General features: G+C 31.3%; 1 protein-coding gene across 2 annotated transcripts in view; it reads left to right on the forward strand.

Annotated features, from left to right (window-relative positions):
* The window catches only part of LOC130892559 (uncharacterized), a 103433-nt gene that overhangs the window by 54444 nt on the left and 31402 nt on the right, over positions 1–17587 (forward strand). Inside the window, exon 1 of one of the 2 annotated variants that reach the window (XM_057798022.1) lies at positions 9190–9346. The exons of the other annotated variant lie outside the window; for it this stretch is intronic. The gene's annotated coding sequence lies outside the window, so the exon portion shown is untranslated. Of the gene's footprint in view, positions 1–9189; positions 9347–17587 lie in introns of those variants that run through there. 2 annotated transcript variants of the gene reach the window in all.

The raw sequence follows: 17587 nt of genomic DNA on the forward strand, positions 1-17587 counted from the left end.
ATAGTGGAGTAGAAAGAAGCTATAAACGTGGTTTTAAACAGGTTAACCAATAATTTACTAAAATAATGTGGAAAACTTTATTCGCTTGTTTTTTATTGATACTCCCGAAACTACATTGCCACATATCGGATTATTGTAAGGGTTATCTCTTTCTAAAGTTGTTGGAACAATGGCTCCGTACACAGTTGATTGGATGCTGAATACATATATAACCATGCAATTTTCCTCCTCAGAGAGCTTTTAAAGCGTTTCTTCGAGTTTTAAATTTATAAAGTGGTTTCTGGGCTTGCAACATAGTTTTGAGACTCCAGTATCAATATAGAGGTAGAGATCCTGGAAATTGCGACAGATACAAAACCAGAAAATAGCCCTAGTAAAGAATGTAGACCCGTTTTGTTTTAGTGTTAACTTAAGTATTATTCCAATGGACTTCCCAAAAATTACAAATATTGAGATTATTATTTATTAATCAAAAATTCCTATACATAGCAGCAGATGAAGGCATGTCTTAATGCTTCTAAATACTATTTCACTATTTCTATTAGTGAAAGTTTATTTAAGTTCTTTCTTCGTAATTGAGTACTAGAGGTAGGCAGTCAGGCAGGGCCAGATCAAGATTTATAAGGCACTGGACTAAAATAATGAAGGGGCCCCCTTAAGAAATTCGGAAACCCAGAAAAATTAAAAAAATAATATCAATAATCTAGATTTTTGGTATCCACACATCAAAAAGAACAGAATGTTTTCCAAATGATGGAGTTCTCTTTGGTGAGCGGTTCTATAGCCTCCACAAGCCACTAGCTTAATCCGGCCCTGCAGGCAGGTAAAAATTAATCTGATTTATTGTATTTTGCGATATAACAAAATACGCTTCATTCGTCATAAGAAAGCCTAATAAAAAATTCTTTGTTTTCGATCCAAAGGTCTAAATCAGCTTATGTTGACATTAACTTGTCATAAAGTTGAAATGACATATACTTGTCTCCTTTTCTGACAGGTAATCCCCAATCGTCAGTAAGGGATTCTGTTAAATGACTTTAAGCTTGACCATATACCTTATTGGGTGTCTTGTAGCATTCTAGGATCAGATTTGATTCGGTGGCCGTGCTTTAAAGAGTCATTAGTTCTGCCGCACTTTCTTTACAGTTGTGGTTTTACCTTGTGTAATAAGCTAGACCACGATAAGTATGACAACCATCTTGGTCTCTGCATCATAGATGTTATTAATCGAAGGCTTCTAACATCTTTTAGATCCCACATCTTAATAAGAAGATAGAACTTACATTTCCTGTAAAGTTCATTTTATCGTTCCATTTCTTTTTGGCAGATAGGTTATTTAAAGTATTAATAAATATAGCAGTTAGCTGTAAACTGCACACGGTTTTTTCCTTTTAATGAAACAGCTTCTCCTTTATTTCTCCTATACAACAATGTGAAGTTCTAATAAGTTATTGGAAAAGTGATAACCAAGTGTCGAAGAGAATCGCAACAAGTTCAACATCGAGTATAATTAAAATGACCTATTGAGGTCTTAGTTTTGTTTCGCCCTTAAGAAATGGAATAATTTGAGATAAATTGACTATTTTTATGTACTTAAAATAACTGATTATTTTGGCTGATACTATATGAGTATAATATACAGTGCTTTTCAGATAAAAGTATCCACCTTTAATAACTTTTGTAATACTGGTATTTAGAAAAAATCCAAAAACACGTCAATTTATGTTGGAAGCGGCAAGCATTATGGCTTATTTAAACTTACTGGAAAAGCCACCCCCTCACCCCTAGCAGCATCCCCTTTATTTTTTTAAATTACTTTTCATATTTTTTATGTAAAATTTGGATACTCCTCTTTGAGCTGATTTCAAAAATGTATAATACTTGTAGGTTAAAGTGGTTAGTTTATGAGATAAACAATTTTTCTTTTAAGAGCACAAATTTTACTTATAATTTACTTTCACCTTATTTGCCTGTACTAAAATGGGTTGTACAACAGTTCAAACTCTTTAATCTTTTTAACTGTGCTATTTATTATGAAGTTACAATAAGTGTTCAAAATGAGTACCATTAACTTCCATACAATGGTATAATCTATTTTGAAATGCCTCTCTGACATTGCTTAATACGGCTGGATTTAATTGTCGACATTCATTTTCTATCCTCTCTCGTAAATCATCCAGAGATTCTGGTTGGGTAGCATAAACTTTTGTTTTTAAATACCCCCATAAAAAGAAGTCTAGGGGTGTTAAATCCGGTGACCTAGGTGGCCACTCCATCATCTGCCCCCTTCTACCTATCTAACGAGCGGGGAATGTTTCGTTTAAAAATTGTCGGACAGGCATAGCATAGTGTGGGGGAGCTCCGTCTTGTTGAAATACCAGTAAATCTTCGGAAAGGTTATCATCATTTTCTATTATTGTTGTAATACGTGGGTCAAACCCTTCCCTGAGTAACTCAAGATATGATTCACCATTTAAATTTCCGTTGATGAAGAAAGGTCCGACAATGTGGTCACCTAGGATACCACACCAAACGTTTAACTTTTGGGGATGTTGTGTATGGAATTCACGCATAATATGTGGATCACTTTCAGCCCAATATCTACAATTATGCCTACTTACTAAGCCATTTAATGACCATGAGAATTCATCAGAAAAGCAAATATTGTTTAACAATTGTGGATTGTTATTGATAATTTGCGTCATTGATTCGCAAAACTCTAGACGACGATCAAAATCATCTTCATTCAACTCGTGCACCAACTTAACTTTGTATGGGTGGTACTTGAATTTATGTAGAACTCGGAAAACTGTAGAAGATGAAACACCGATCGCTCTACTTATTGTTGACAACGATTGGGGTTGTTGAGCCTCTAAGCTGACTTGCCCTAAAATTGCCACTTGGATTGCTTCGTTATTTACGAGTCCCTCTCGCTTATGCACTTTATTGCAAACAGACCCTGTTGTGGTAAATTTCTCCATCAGTTGAATTACATACTTATGAATTGCATGTCTTCCGTCATGTAATTCGTTAAATATTCTAGCAGCAGCTCTTGCACAATTATTATTTTGGTAGTATAAACCTACAATTTCAATTCTTTCTTGCAAATAGTAAACCATTTCAGAGAAACAAAATAAATAATGTATCAAATTACACTATCAATAGTGACTACAAATTCTAGTTGACAATGTCAAACTTTAATAAAAAGTAGAGTTTTTTGTTGTTTGGATTTTTTAAGTAGAATAAATAGCACAGTTAAAAAGATTAAAGAGTTTGAACTGTTGTACAACCCATTTTAGTACAGGCAAATAAGGTGAAAGTAAATAATAAGTAAAATTTGTGCTCTTAAAAGAAAAATTGTTTATCTCATAAACTAACCACTTTAACCTACAAGTATTATACATTTTTGAAATCAGCTCAAAGAGGAGTATCCAAATTTTACATAAAAAATATGAAAAGTAATTTAAAAAAATAAAGGGGATGCTGCTAGGGGTGAGGGGGTGGCTTTTCCAGTAAGTTTAAATAAGCCATAATGCTTGCCCCTTCCAACATAAATTGACGTGTTTTTGGATTTTTTCTAAATACCAGTATTACAAAAGTTATTAAAGGTGGATACTTTTATCTGAAAAGCACAGTATTTAAGTAGCTAAATAGAATCTACTATTTTTATTAATCTCTAAAAATCATATACCTTGCCAAGTATAAAGGGCATTGAACTAGATGCAATTTTCGTCGATAAATAATTAGCTATATGTTAAACACAACATATTACAACCTTACATTATTGCAATATGTAATGTAAGTAAGTAATTTTAAAAATCGTTAATTTTGTGTACAAAGAAGTGCTCAATATCTTGTTCAATAGAAGATATATCGGACTTATAGTCCGGTCAAATTAGCCCAAAAAATAAGAGTGAAGCTAAATAAATTCCCATCAAGCTGAAAATTAGTAAAATTGTTTAAAATACAATTGAAAATAAAATTTGAACGTTTCCCATTATTTCCGTGTATGGAAAAAAATTTTATTCAAGGTCAAAGGTCGAAAAAATTGGTTTTTCTCGATTATCCGGAAAACGGTGAGTTTTATGATGAAAATTCTACAGACAAAAATTGTAGATCATACAATTATCTACAAAAAACGTATCAATACTTTTTTTCTTACAAGCCACCGTTTCTGAGTTATAACGATTCAAAAAGTTGTAAAAGTTATAATGTTGTTTCAGTTATGATGACTTATGACTTATGGTAGTTCCAACCTGTCAACAGAAACTTCTTACAAATACTCACAGCTAGTCTCGTCTCATTTCAATGTTGTAAGAAAGTATATTAGTGAAAGCATTAAATACGACAACGTTTACAACTTTGTGAATCATTATATCTCAGAAACGGTGGCTTTTAGGTAAAAAAGTGTTGATACGTTTTTTGTAGATAATTTTATGACGTACAATTTTTGTTTGAGATATTTTTATGATAAAACTCACCGTTTTGTTGAAAATTGCGAAAAACTCATTTTTTTGACTTTTGACCTTGAATAAATTTTTTTCCATACACGAAAATTATGGGGAACATTCGAATGTTCAATTGTATTTTATACAATTTTACTGATTTTCAGCTTAATGGGAATTTCGAATGTCTAAATTGACCGGATTATCATATTATTCTTTAAAATAAATATGATGTGGATAGTCCAGCCTCCTAAAAATAGTAAATTTTAAGAAATCGTTTTATTACGAGAATCTATAATATTGTCTATTAATTAGTTATCAATGAATATTTTTATCACTCTACGGTATTGTATATGAAGCAAATTTACTAATATCAAAATATTTGCATTATGTCACATAATATATTTCCTACACCGATCTTAATGAATTATTACAAATTTCATACTATATTATGTAGTACTACTTGTACATATTGCAAGTTTCATTATATTAAAAATAAACCTTATAATATCATGTATTGATTGTTAATGAAAAATAAATATTTATTCTTTTCTACAACGTAGATTATGAATATTGCTATCAAAAATATTTATTTCCTGAAATCATCACCAGCGTCATGAGGAGTTTCTAATCAATGATTCACCGTAATCATGAATCACTGTAATCATGAATTATTCAAAACTAATATCTTTAATTAACTTTGGCTAGATAATCATGACCGGTTTCATATTTACTGATTAAAGTACCTATTAAATAATATATATAAACTCTTTAATCAGAATTATTGATAATGATTTCCATTAAAGTCGATAGATTTCAGAACATTATTATCCCCCCCCAGTATCCCCTCCGAATTATAAGCACCCCCTCGAAAATAAGAAAAGGGGTCGTGTGGCACCTTGTTGGAAAAGGATTTTAGTCCTCTGTACAGCAATATAAAATTTGGTGCAATCAGAACTGAGAAAATTAATTTTGAAGATGTAAAATTTTCTCTATCCCAAAACTTTACGTAGAATGAAAATAATAATGTCACATAATGTACAATTAAATTAAATATTCAAAATGACCACCATTTACTTCTTGACAATAATCGAGGCGATTTTGGAATTCTCGTACAACATTTTGTATGACCTCAGGGGTTATGTTATTAGAAGAAGTAATCGAGATATAGATCGATCTATTTACTAATAACAAGATGGAGCTCCAGCGCATTTTGCACGTACAGTTAGAAATTATTTAAACGAGGTTTTTCCCAATAGGTGGATTGGAAGAAGTAGCACGATTGAATGACCCGCTAGATCCCCCGATTTGACTCGAATTTGAACTTTAAAACGCCCCTATCATTTATCATATGTAATATATAAATCATATTATAAAGAAAATCGAATATGTTAAGCTTTTATTTTCAAATACAGTATTGATCAGACTGTATATATTAAATTGGAATTTTTAGAATCAGTAGTGATATTCAAACTGAACACAGTGTTTACGCTACCACTACACTACACTAACACTCACACACAATCAATGAAACATTTAATAATATATTCCAACGGATAGTTCTGAGAAAATCGGTAGTTCTGGATCCAAAACGAGTAGCTCTAAAATTGAACTGAATTGATGTTATATTCGAAAGAAAAATAATACTAGAAAGTATATATCCTGTCCACTACCATCTTTATTACACTGGAGTACTTAAAAACTATAATATATTATTCACATATTTGAATAGAATCCCTTTTTAATATATATTGACTACCATCAAATCACGACTTAGTTACTTACAGTAATCAGCACAATAATAAAAAATTAGAAACGACGAATCTTCAACAATGTTTCGTTTACATTCTTGTGTTCTGATGACTCCGTAGAAGCATCAAAGATCCCAATCCTGATCCTTGGCCTTAGGACGATTTTTAACGCGCCTTTCTTTCTTATTCATCCATTTCACGATTGCTGGTCTAGGGTCCCATGAACATATAGCAGGCATATTGAAATAAACATATAGATATAAATTTTCAGTTTCAAGCAACATTTTTGATCGACGGCTAGATTTCAAAATATTATCGCAGCTAATCAGCTGCTCAACATCAGCACTGTGAGGCTTAGCAGCTGCAATCCGTGCAAACACTTTAGTAATATTTAGGTAATTATCTAGTGTAATTCCATATCAATTATTTCATTGTACTTCATAGATAAGTTTGACAAATTTAGATCTGTAGCAATCACTTTATGCAATTTTTCAATGACCAAAGATGGATTAAGCGATGTAAACTGTTTTAATATTTGCACACAGTCTGGTCTTGATCGAACCTTTGCTGTGTATAATTTATAAACGATTCTAAAGCTTCAAAACATATAGCTTCAATATTTCTTCTCTCAGACACGTACAAATTATGTTTAACTGAACGACGTTTCATCTCTGTTAACTGGATTCTTTTCAAAGTAAAAACATCGTTCTTGTTTATAATTTGCTCATCAGTAACCAGTGACGAAATATTTGTCATAATGTTTGCTAAGTTTTCTGATCCAATCGTCGTCTTACATCCATTTATAACAGCATTGAGAAGTCCTTTTGCACCCCATTCTTGTAATTCACATGCGCCAAGAAAATAAAGCTCATCAGTGACATCTTGTGAAATAGTTTTAACCATAGTGTAAATTTTGTCAACTTGTGTTCTGTCTATCGATCCGTCACAACGCATTGAAATAGCTACAAATTCTTTAACAGTGTTTTTTTGACATATTTAGAGTTAAAGTCCTGGTTCAAGATTGCAGTAATATCATTCAAATAATAATTTTCGCCCAAAGAACTCATCACAACTCTGGCTGGAAAAGTCTTTGCTGAAAGAATCGCGCTCCCATTTGCGTGGAACAGTAGATTTCCAATTTTTTTAGCTAATAAAGAGTCTTTTCAAAGATTTCAGGAGGTTTTAATTTTGACTGTATGTAAGCTTTGAGACAAATAAAAAACAGCATTTGCTTTTCACGTATTGCTTCCCCATTGCTGTGAAAATGAATCAAAAGTTCCTTTCTCTTGACAAGATTCTGATTTTCACTAAAAGCTTGCGATGGTTTACTCAGTTCTCTGCTTTCTTGTTGCTTATTTTTGGTATCATTAGTAAAGTATCTCGTCGATATTTGAATCACCTGGATAATAAAAAAATTCACCATAAGAAAAAAACAAAATGGCGGCTATAATATTATATAAAACTTATTATTAGGTTATGTTTTGAAAATTTATGTTTATGCGTGAATAAAAAAGTACTTTACGCACTCTGTTCAGGTTTTTTGTTTTCACTTTCCTACTGAGATGATTTCAAACCCCACTTTCGAATATCTTGCATGTTGGATCAGAATTAACTGAATCACATATATCAGAATGAATCTCACAGCTGTACAAAGTACCAACCTTCTAGCCAAACATTCTCGCTTTTAGGCTATGATTGCGGGGAAAAATTTCCTTTTTTTTAATCACTTTTTAGTAATTTTCACTTAAATACAGCTATACAACACAAATGGAGTGACATAAGTAATAATTGGAAGCTTAATGAAGAAACTCTATTAAAAATAATTACGTTCATTTTTAATAATACATATTTCTCTTATAAAAACAAAAAATATCAACAAATCTTTGGAACACCGATGAGCTTTTCAATATTTTCTATTTAAACTTCTCATAATAAGATATCAACAAAAGTATGGAATTGATAATACCAACATTCAACTCAGTTGTGAATGCTAATTTTTGAACTCAATGAAAAGGTATTCATGTATACTCCTGAAGGATATGTGTAGAATGGTTACAAAAATCCTTATATGGGCTTAAACCAGATCCTGTCCAATGCAACAAAAGATTTACATGCTAGATAAAATAATGTGTTGCCTTGAAATCTGAATAAAAATGTGGAAAACCTGATAGAAAATCTCAGGTAATAGGGAATTCAACAGATTTAATTTTGTATCAAACACTTGAAAAATTTAATATGACAGGCTCTAAACCAATGAAGCCACCAATCATAAGTGTCAAAACTGACGGCTCAACAAAAAAAAGTACAGAATGTCTCTTTATGGCGAACAGTTTCCTTGGCGTGTACAACTATCTAAAAATCTACATATCTCCTAAACCATAAAGTTTATCGAGTTAAGAAAATCTATCTTCTGCTATCTTTAGATCTTTAGATTGTACAGAATTATTTTACTACTACTACATAAACAATTTACTACAGCTATGTATTGTTTAGTCAGTCGATTCTCAACTAATAATACCAGTTTTAAATCGAAGAATGTTTTGGTAGTAATTTTGTTACGCAGTGTGAGCTAATAAAAGCGGTGACTCTAGCAACATATTGAAACCGGTCGCAAGGACTTTTGGAACCAAACGGTCACCTATAACAGAGGATCCATAATTGTCTCTGTGAAGCTCTATTATGTGGTACTGAAAAAGAAAAAACTAAACTCCTATAGGCAGCAGCTTTTTCTGTTCATGGAAAAATTCATTTGGAACTTTTTACGGCTGATTTGAATACCTAAACATTCACTATTGATTCACTCTAATCTATAGTTCAAATGTAACATCTATGAAACTTTTGAAGCTTCCCTCGTAAATGCCAACAGTTAAAATATCAAATTTTGATGAACTACTTCCGATTATTTAAAACAATGATGGAAGCCGTTTCCAAGATTTAAATGATAATTTTGATGAAAAGTTTTTTACGTATTCCATAACAAATATTAGCGTCCCGCAGTTTGTTCTGTCCATTTTTAGCCACGGTAAAGTTTCAAATAGCTTCGTGTATTCCCGTTTCTGACGAATGTATTCGTCTATTCATTTGTCAGTTTTATAATTTTAAGTTTAGTTTTAGGAATTAAACTTTTTACAGTGGCATAATTATTTTTGAGTAAGTATTTTTCTGTAAAATTGAAAGAATCTCATTTTAATGTTGTTTGAGATAATTTGTGTACTTTATTCTAAATTTAAAACCAGTATTTATAAAAAAATGTTATAATTATTCATGTGTGACGCAGGCTCTAACTGTGGTATCATCCGCCATATTTTCAAAATCTTGTAGATTTATATTAATATTATAAATTCAGGTATATATATTAACATTGTTAAAATGTTGATACCTGGTTGGACTAAATAGATGTAATGTGATGTTATTGATTGTTTACTTCTACTGCTTTTTTACCATTCATCTGTAATACTATTTCATTCATTTAAGCCAAACAATATGATTTCAAATATATTTTGCGTGAGTAAATCCACAATAATATGGAGAATAAGATTTTTCTTGCTATGGAAGAAAAAATGTATTTTTGGTTTGATGCCCAGATTTTGTTATTTCTGGAATCGTATATATGCGCAAAACGTGAAATTTCAACTACGTATAAATTCATTGGTGAAATTTCTCATCTAGTTTTTGAAATAAATATTCTATAGATATTTCCATATTATGTATTGATAAATCATCCGCAATGCATGAAATACATATATAAATATTGTACATGCTTTAGTCTGAAATACAAAACCAAAATAAATATAAATGAACCAAATTAAATATTAATAATTAATCGAGATTTGCGGCGATTTCAAATTTTGTTAATTCTTATAAAAACAATAAATTCATGGGATTCAAAATTCAATTTTCAAAATAACGTTTGATAGAAATATAAATTCTGTTTTTTTAATAAACAATAAACAAGAACATCGTTCAAATTGACGTTGATAAAATATATCAACGTCAATTTGAATATTAAATTGAATTCTATGAGTTTAAAAATTTTTACAAGCATTAACAATATCAAAAATCAACGGAGATATTAATTAACTATTTCGCAGACGATGAATACATAAGTATTGGAAAGCTCGAAAAATATATTAAAGTTAGTCCACTTTGGTATTGCCTTGCCACATTCCCAATAAAAAACCGCTTATATATAAGTCCAGTATAATTGAATTCTGTACTTTATTTAATGCAAAATATCAAAAAAAATCACCTTTTACAAAAAAGTGGAATGAAGGATTTATACATTACACATTACACATGATAATATATAATACTTATTTATGCAACAAGTGAGTAAAGTAATACTTTTTTTCATGAGTAGGACGGCAATATCTACAAGTGAAAAAAAAAGTTACTTTACCCACGAGTTTCATACAAAATTTTTTCCACGTCCGTAGATTTAAAGAAATTCGACAAAACTTTTATCAATTTTTATTTTGTAAATGTAATATCATATCATCAAAAGTACGTAATTAAAGTAAGTAAAAGTAAGTAATTTGAAGTGAAGATGAAGTTACATTACTATTGGTACTTGAATTGGCAACATTTAACGAGTTCAAAGAAATAACATCGTCTATAGTTGTATTAGTACTTATTGGATTGTTGGTAGGATTGTGAACATTTATAACGTGTTTGTAGTCGAACTAGTTCCTGTTAAAATTTGCCCTGCGGAATCCATTTTGTTTTTTATTGGGTCCTCTACGTAACCCTCCACATCTATGTTGGATTTCCACCCACCGCGCTTCTTTAGTTGAATCATATCACCACCGGAATCCATTAATAGAGACGCCGAAGAGCGTCGAAATGTATACCCAGTGTAGTTTTTTGGATTAAGTAAATTCAAATATGTTGGTATTGATAACTACAAGGTGGGTTTTGAAATTTCCATTTTTGTACCGAAAAAAGAAATGATCTAACGTGACAGTTATGGGTCGTTGGTTTTTATATTTTTAATAAATGTTTACCAAGTACATGAAAAAGGAAGCGTTCAGAGCCCACTATTTTGATAAAACAATTTTATAATTGCGTTAAAAAACGACACGTTACGGCACTTTTTTTAACGAAAAAGCGTAAAAAAATAAACCGCTACGGTACTTTTTTCACGCTTGTTGACCGATTCAGAAATTATATTCTTTATGAATGAAAACAAAAAGTAAATATTATAACGGACGTAGAAAAAGTATATTTTGTCCAACAACCTCTCGAATATGACAATTGAAGATCTACAAAATAGAATTAGGATGTAATCTAATAAATTACTGTCTGGGGTTATTAAGAATTCCACAAACGTGTTTTACCAACGTCTGGGAGGCTGACCAGTGGTGGATTGATGATAGAGGATGTTAATTTACCAGTCAATGGCATCAGAAAAGTAGCTGTAACTTATTTGTTCCCAAAAGTAGGAACAGGATGACGGAATCATTTGTGTAGTGGATTGGAAACACATAGTTACAGGGTGTTTAAGAGTGCGCAAGCAAGGCGTACGGGATTGTAAAGGGCGAAGATGTATGCGTGGTTGTAAGGATGATGTATAGGCGGTGACCTACTCATTATATTCGATAATGAAAACAATCGACAACTTTGAAAAAGTGATAGATGAGTCGTAGTTGTAACTGTAGGTGTATGCTTCTATAACAACTTTTGATATTCTCGGTAGAAGACTGTCAAAATATTTTTAGAATAATATACTCAAAATTACATTAATAATCATCATTACCATAACGTATTAGAATATTGAACTTTCTGATAGTGAGTAAAATTTTACTAAAATTATTAGTCAGTATATTTTACTGTTAAAGAAACACGGAAATATTCGATTCCGAGTGATTGGATTGTGAAATAGCTAGCAGCGTTTTAAATCCGGTGAAAATCTTCAGTTACATCGAACCTAAATCAATTATGGAATGGTTTTTATGTTTGACTTTGTTATTGCCTTAAAAAGCTTTATGTTTGTAAGTTGCCAAGGTCTGCTTCGTGCAACTGTGAAATGTCATCACAGTCTATTTGTTTTTCTATGAAGTATCTTCTGATCGATTTTTGTCTGAGAAAAAAGGCGTTAAAAGGAGTTTGATACTAATTCGAATAGACGGAAAATAAAAGTGTAACTGTTTTTAGGTAAGATACATAATTTCAATTATCAATTTTTTATATAATTTTGGCCATTTACATAAGTCGATTCAATGTGTTATCCCAAACTTCACTAATAACGGGTATTATTATCTAATAAATTACAAAAGTAACGAAAAATTATTTATTTCTTCACCCTACATTATTGAAAAGATCATTTACTTAAGGTTTTTATCACAGAAATGATCGATAGTAACAAATAATTCATCTTATATATTAAAAAAAATGATGATTTCCATTCCGAGTCCGTTCAGACGTTCTACCCAACCGATTTGCTTAATTTTTTTTTAAATGAAAGATATTGATGCACAGATCAGCCATCAACCATCGGATTTCATCTGATTTTCACCATTCTCAAGTTATACTCAAATGCGATTTCCCCCTGTACATTACTTATGGGAGTTTTTCACATACACACGTTCTATCCTCAATATCTCAGGTTCTATTCAAGGTAGAGACTTCGTTTTGGTTTAAGAACACTCGCTGAAACATCTTCTTTCTTTTGAGTTTTTGAACACTTAAATCGGTTGAGTTGGAGAGGAGCTAGGCGCGGACATTCAATGTGGAGTTATGGATTTTTGTAGGTTTTTGGCAATTTTTCTACATTCAAAGATCTATATCTCAGGTTCTAATATAGAAACAGAGTTTGTTCTTTTCTATTATAATGATTTCTGATACTTATTTAATGGATTCGATGCGAGCGAAGCCGCGGGTAAAAGCTAGTTAATCTTTAATTTAATTTAATTAGGTGTTAAAATTGTTTTCTCTTCTATTTGCCATGATACAAATCTATCATAAAAAGCTGATATGGAATTATATATAATGCGTTATCATTAGAATTTCTCATTTTATACGATTATTGGAACTTCTCTTGACACAAAGTTTTATAGGTATCTATAGGAGAAATATTCTAAATACCTCTGCCTACCTACTGGTAATGCAGCATCCCTTCAAAAAAGATTCCATTACAATTTTTACTCACTGCACTTATTATGGCAGGAACTATTTGATATCTCAACAAATGTTAATACATTGGTCTCTTCAAATTGCCTAATAACAGTCGTGCCAATAATACTTTGCATAAAGCAACGATTTTTGGCTCGCCAGTTCAGGGTGAATTTTAATTGAGGTTGTTTCACAATCCCCAAAATTCTAGTTTTGTTAATTTTGTAGCTATTTGGATAAATATCAGTGAATAAATGAACTACCTCATCTTTAGTTCTGCAATGATGAGGTTATCTTCTCATTATAAGAATCGTACTCAGGGTGTACTGCTCAAAAGATTCGTTAATAAGTTATTTCAGGGTGACAACGCACTTTATATACTTTTAATTGAGTTATTTTTTCATACAGTTTTTTTGGTAAACCTTACAAAAATTGAAATATTAGCAGATTGCGTTACTCCATACACTGTACAACTTATGTCTAAATAGACCAGTGAAATCCGAGAATTTTGCTTAGATACATACCACGTATTGATAAATAGATACCCTTAACGAAGTAGAATCATGATTATAGTGATTCGTTCTTTTTCAATACGTGAGTATTTCCATGGTGACTTCAGTGACTTCAGTGTCACAAAGAGAACTTAGTGAATGAATTTAACATATCACCATTGGGTCTCAATTGTGTTTCAGAATTCTTTTAAAAAATTGAATCGAAAAAACTTTGGGGATGTACTAGGAAATATAATGTATTTTGATAACTTACTAGTTTATGGTGAAGTATTAGAACAACATTTTGTTAATTTAAGTTAAGTTATGGATAGAACAAGACGGCTGAATGTTGAATTAAATGACAAAAATGTACAGTTAGAGTTAATGAGGTTAAATATTTAGGAAATACAGGGTGTTTCTAAATTGATGAGACAAAATTCAGGAGGTTATTGCTAGTATGAAATTAAGTTAGATCTTTCCTATAACAAAATTTCCTAAGCCCATGTCTATCCGAAATATCACCCTTAAAAGGTGGTGTCTGAAATTGAGTTTTTATTTTTTTCTAAAGTTTCAGTAAAGCTAGAAACTTGAGATTCTGTAATTTTTGTGCACTCGCAAAGGATTAACCACGGGTATTTTCTCAATATTCCTATCACATTATACAGGGGCGGAAATAGCAGCCCTTACTTTATTTCATATGAAAAGATTTTTTCAAGAAAAATTCTTGTTTTATTTAAAAATATTTTTTTATTGTTTTTTCCCAAAACCAACAGCTGCGGAGAAAAAAATAAACACCATAATTTATAATGTTTTTAATAAATTCCTCAACGAGCTAGACTTTGTGAATAGTTCAAATAATGTATAGTTTACGGACGAGGCATATTTTTCAAGAGTATCTATCATAAATTTTTCACAATAATCATGGAGCATCATTTTTAAAATTACTCAATTGGGCCACATTTTCTGCATCGGCCATTAAATCGAATTTTTCACACCAGTTTTCTCGAAAATGATCGCGAAGTCATCGCGCTCCGTATCAGAAAACACATTTGATCCATGCACGATGGTGCTGAAGTGGGACTGCTAGGCAACATTTAGATTGCAACATATCCCAACCGTTGAACTAGTCGAAGAGAGCCCCATCAATGACCTCCTCGATCTCCAGTTAAATCCTTGTGATTTCTGTTTATGCAGTTACCTTGAATTATTAGCTTACACGACACCCATACTTAATATTAACGATTTGGAGAATCGTATTCAAATAGCATGTGACACCATATGAAATCAATTATTTCACATCTTACAGCTTTACTGTTTTCCACTCAATTTATTCAATGAACTAAACCACCCTCGATCCAGCACAAAGAGTAGTTAAAAGGTCGAAGAATATGTTGGGCAAACTTTTAGAATAACCCATTGTTAGGTACATACAAAACTCCAGGGCAGCTTCTGTAAAGTAGAAGATTGAGAACAAAATCTTCGTATCTCATCAACGCTATTGGATAAATTTATTGTCTTCAAGACAAAAGTAAACGTGATTGGAACAGATTTTAATGCTTAATGTTAATGACAATGGTCAGAGTAGGGAAAATAAGGAGTCCGAAAGAAAAAGTGCAAATTTAAAGCAGTAATCGAACGAATTTCAGTGCTAAAGCTAGTGATGACCAAAGTATAACAGAGAAATTTAATCAAAACTTAGTTGAAAGATAAAACTCCATAAATACTCTCAGGTAACACCTAATAATGTACTCAAATCATATATCGAAGGAATGAATGTTATTTTTTCGAGGGAAACTTTTCATGACATCAGGATTCAATTCTTTAGTTTGCTCTATGCTCTTTATTTGTCTATATATAAAAAGAAGACGAATGAGGTTGAGTTTTTGTTTCTCATTATTATTATTGGAATGCGCATGCTCGAGAAAAGTTTAATAGGTTATTAATTATTGATAAAGTTATCAAGACACATTAACTGGTGGACATAATTCCACAACAATATCAATCTTTATAATTTCTTAAACTATTCCGCATTCTGTTCATACCTAAAAAGAACTCATAGAGTAGAGGAGGTTGCAGAATCTGTAACTGTAGCTCTAAACTAGTCAACTTCAGATGATTTACAAGGATGCTTTGAATCATTGGAGCAACGTTGAGTTCCATGTCAAAATTTGGATGGAGATTATTCTGTCGATAAAAAACTTTGGTATGCTTGTTTTTTATTGATAAATTCCTGAAGCTTCATTGTCGCGTCTCGTAAATCTAGCGTTTACTTTTGTCCTATCTAATTATATAAAATAATTGCATGCATGTATCAAGGGGCTTTTGAATCGAGAGAGCCGGGTTGCGATCCAATGTTGATATACTTTGAGCAGAGCAGAAGATATGTGTTCAAATGAACTTTTATTATGATTATGATTTATTATGATTAATATTATGATTTTCTCTTATTTAAGTATAATTGACTTGAACTTATTTCGCAGATATAATCAAAATTGTGCGTATTCATATTCAGTTTATTAGGTGAACAACGCTGGGCGCCAATCGTTATATAAGAACACACGATATGAAATAACAACAGATTATAATGTTCAATCCTATTAGTTATTTTTATTTGTCTTGTATTTCGAAATACTTCATCTATGTAAATTAACAGCGCAGCGACACCAATTTGATTAATTATTCCATCTGGCTGCTTATTTTATTCAAGTATTCTATGAATCATAGTCAATGAGACACTATATCCGTGGGTCTTAACAGAATGTACAAAAAACTTTCTAATGTGGTTGTTTCAATTAAATTGTATCGAATATTTTATTATAATTTTGATTGTTTATTTATATTGAGTTATAACAATCAAAAATGTTTGTGTAAACCATAACCTAAACTAACTTTTATATTTAATGACATCATGGATGAATATGGATAATATTTATAGTTGATAAATGAATAAATTGTTCATATCTACGAAATTATAAAGTATTCTTCTTGCGCTTTAATTTTTCAAATTTTCTTTTGGATGAATAGTTTTTTACTTCTCCTATACTCGATTCACTTGCAGGAATATCATTTTTTTATCTATCTGAAATCTGAATGTTCTTGCTTCTACTTCTTTTTCGTGGCCCCTCACTCGTGACTCGTTACTCTCAACTTATAACAACTCTCGATTCTTTTTTCATCGTCTCTTTAACAAAGTTGTTATTCCTTTCACAATCGTGTTTTATCTTTTTTTCTTACAAGCATTTCGAAAAACCTTTCCACATTTTTTATCTTTACAGTATTATAAATTTTGATAATATAAAATAATTCAACATTAATTTATATGATTCCTTGAAGAATTTTACATACATCATCTCTATTTAGTATCATATTCATAAGTCTTTCATTCTATCAGTAAATTCCCCCATACTAATTTAAAAACAATTATAAATTCTATTTCTCGCACCTTTATACAAAAATTCCAAACTTTCTTTACCTTCTTCTCCTTGAACAAAAATATTCCCATAATCGACACCTCACTTACCGTTTACAATAAACATAAATCCAGCCTACTTGTGGGGAAGGCATTACTAGAAATTCTTCGTAAAAAAACTTTCGGCCTAATACTGATTTCTTAGTCTTCGCGACTGCTCAGTCACTACAAAACACAAACTCATAATCTCCTTCCGCTTACCTTTGACATGTAGGGCTCACATTAGTGAACTATACAATATCCTCAACCAAATATATATCTCCTTCCATAAACATATCGCCGTCTCTTTCGTCCATACAGTCAAAACCATATTCACCTACA

This window comes from Diorhabda carinulata, chromosome 4 (genome assembly GCF_026250575.1).
Source record: "Diorhabda carinulata isolate Delta chromosome 4, icDioCari1.1, whole genome shotgun sequence".
NCBI classification, from domain to species: Eukaryota; Metazoa; Arthropoda; class Insecta; order Coleoptera; family Chrysomelidae; genus Diorhabda; species Diorhabda carinulata.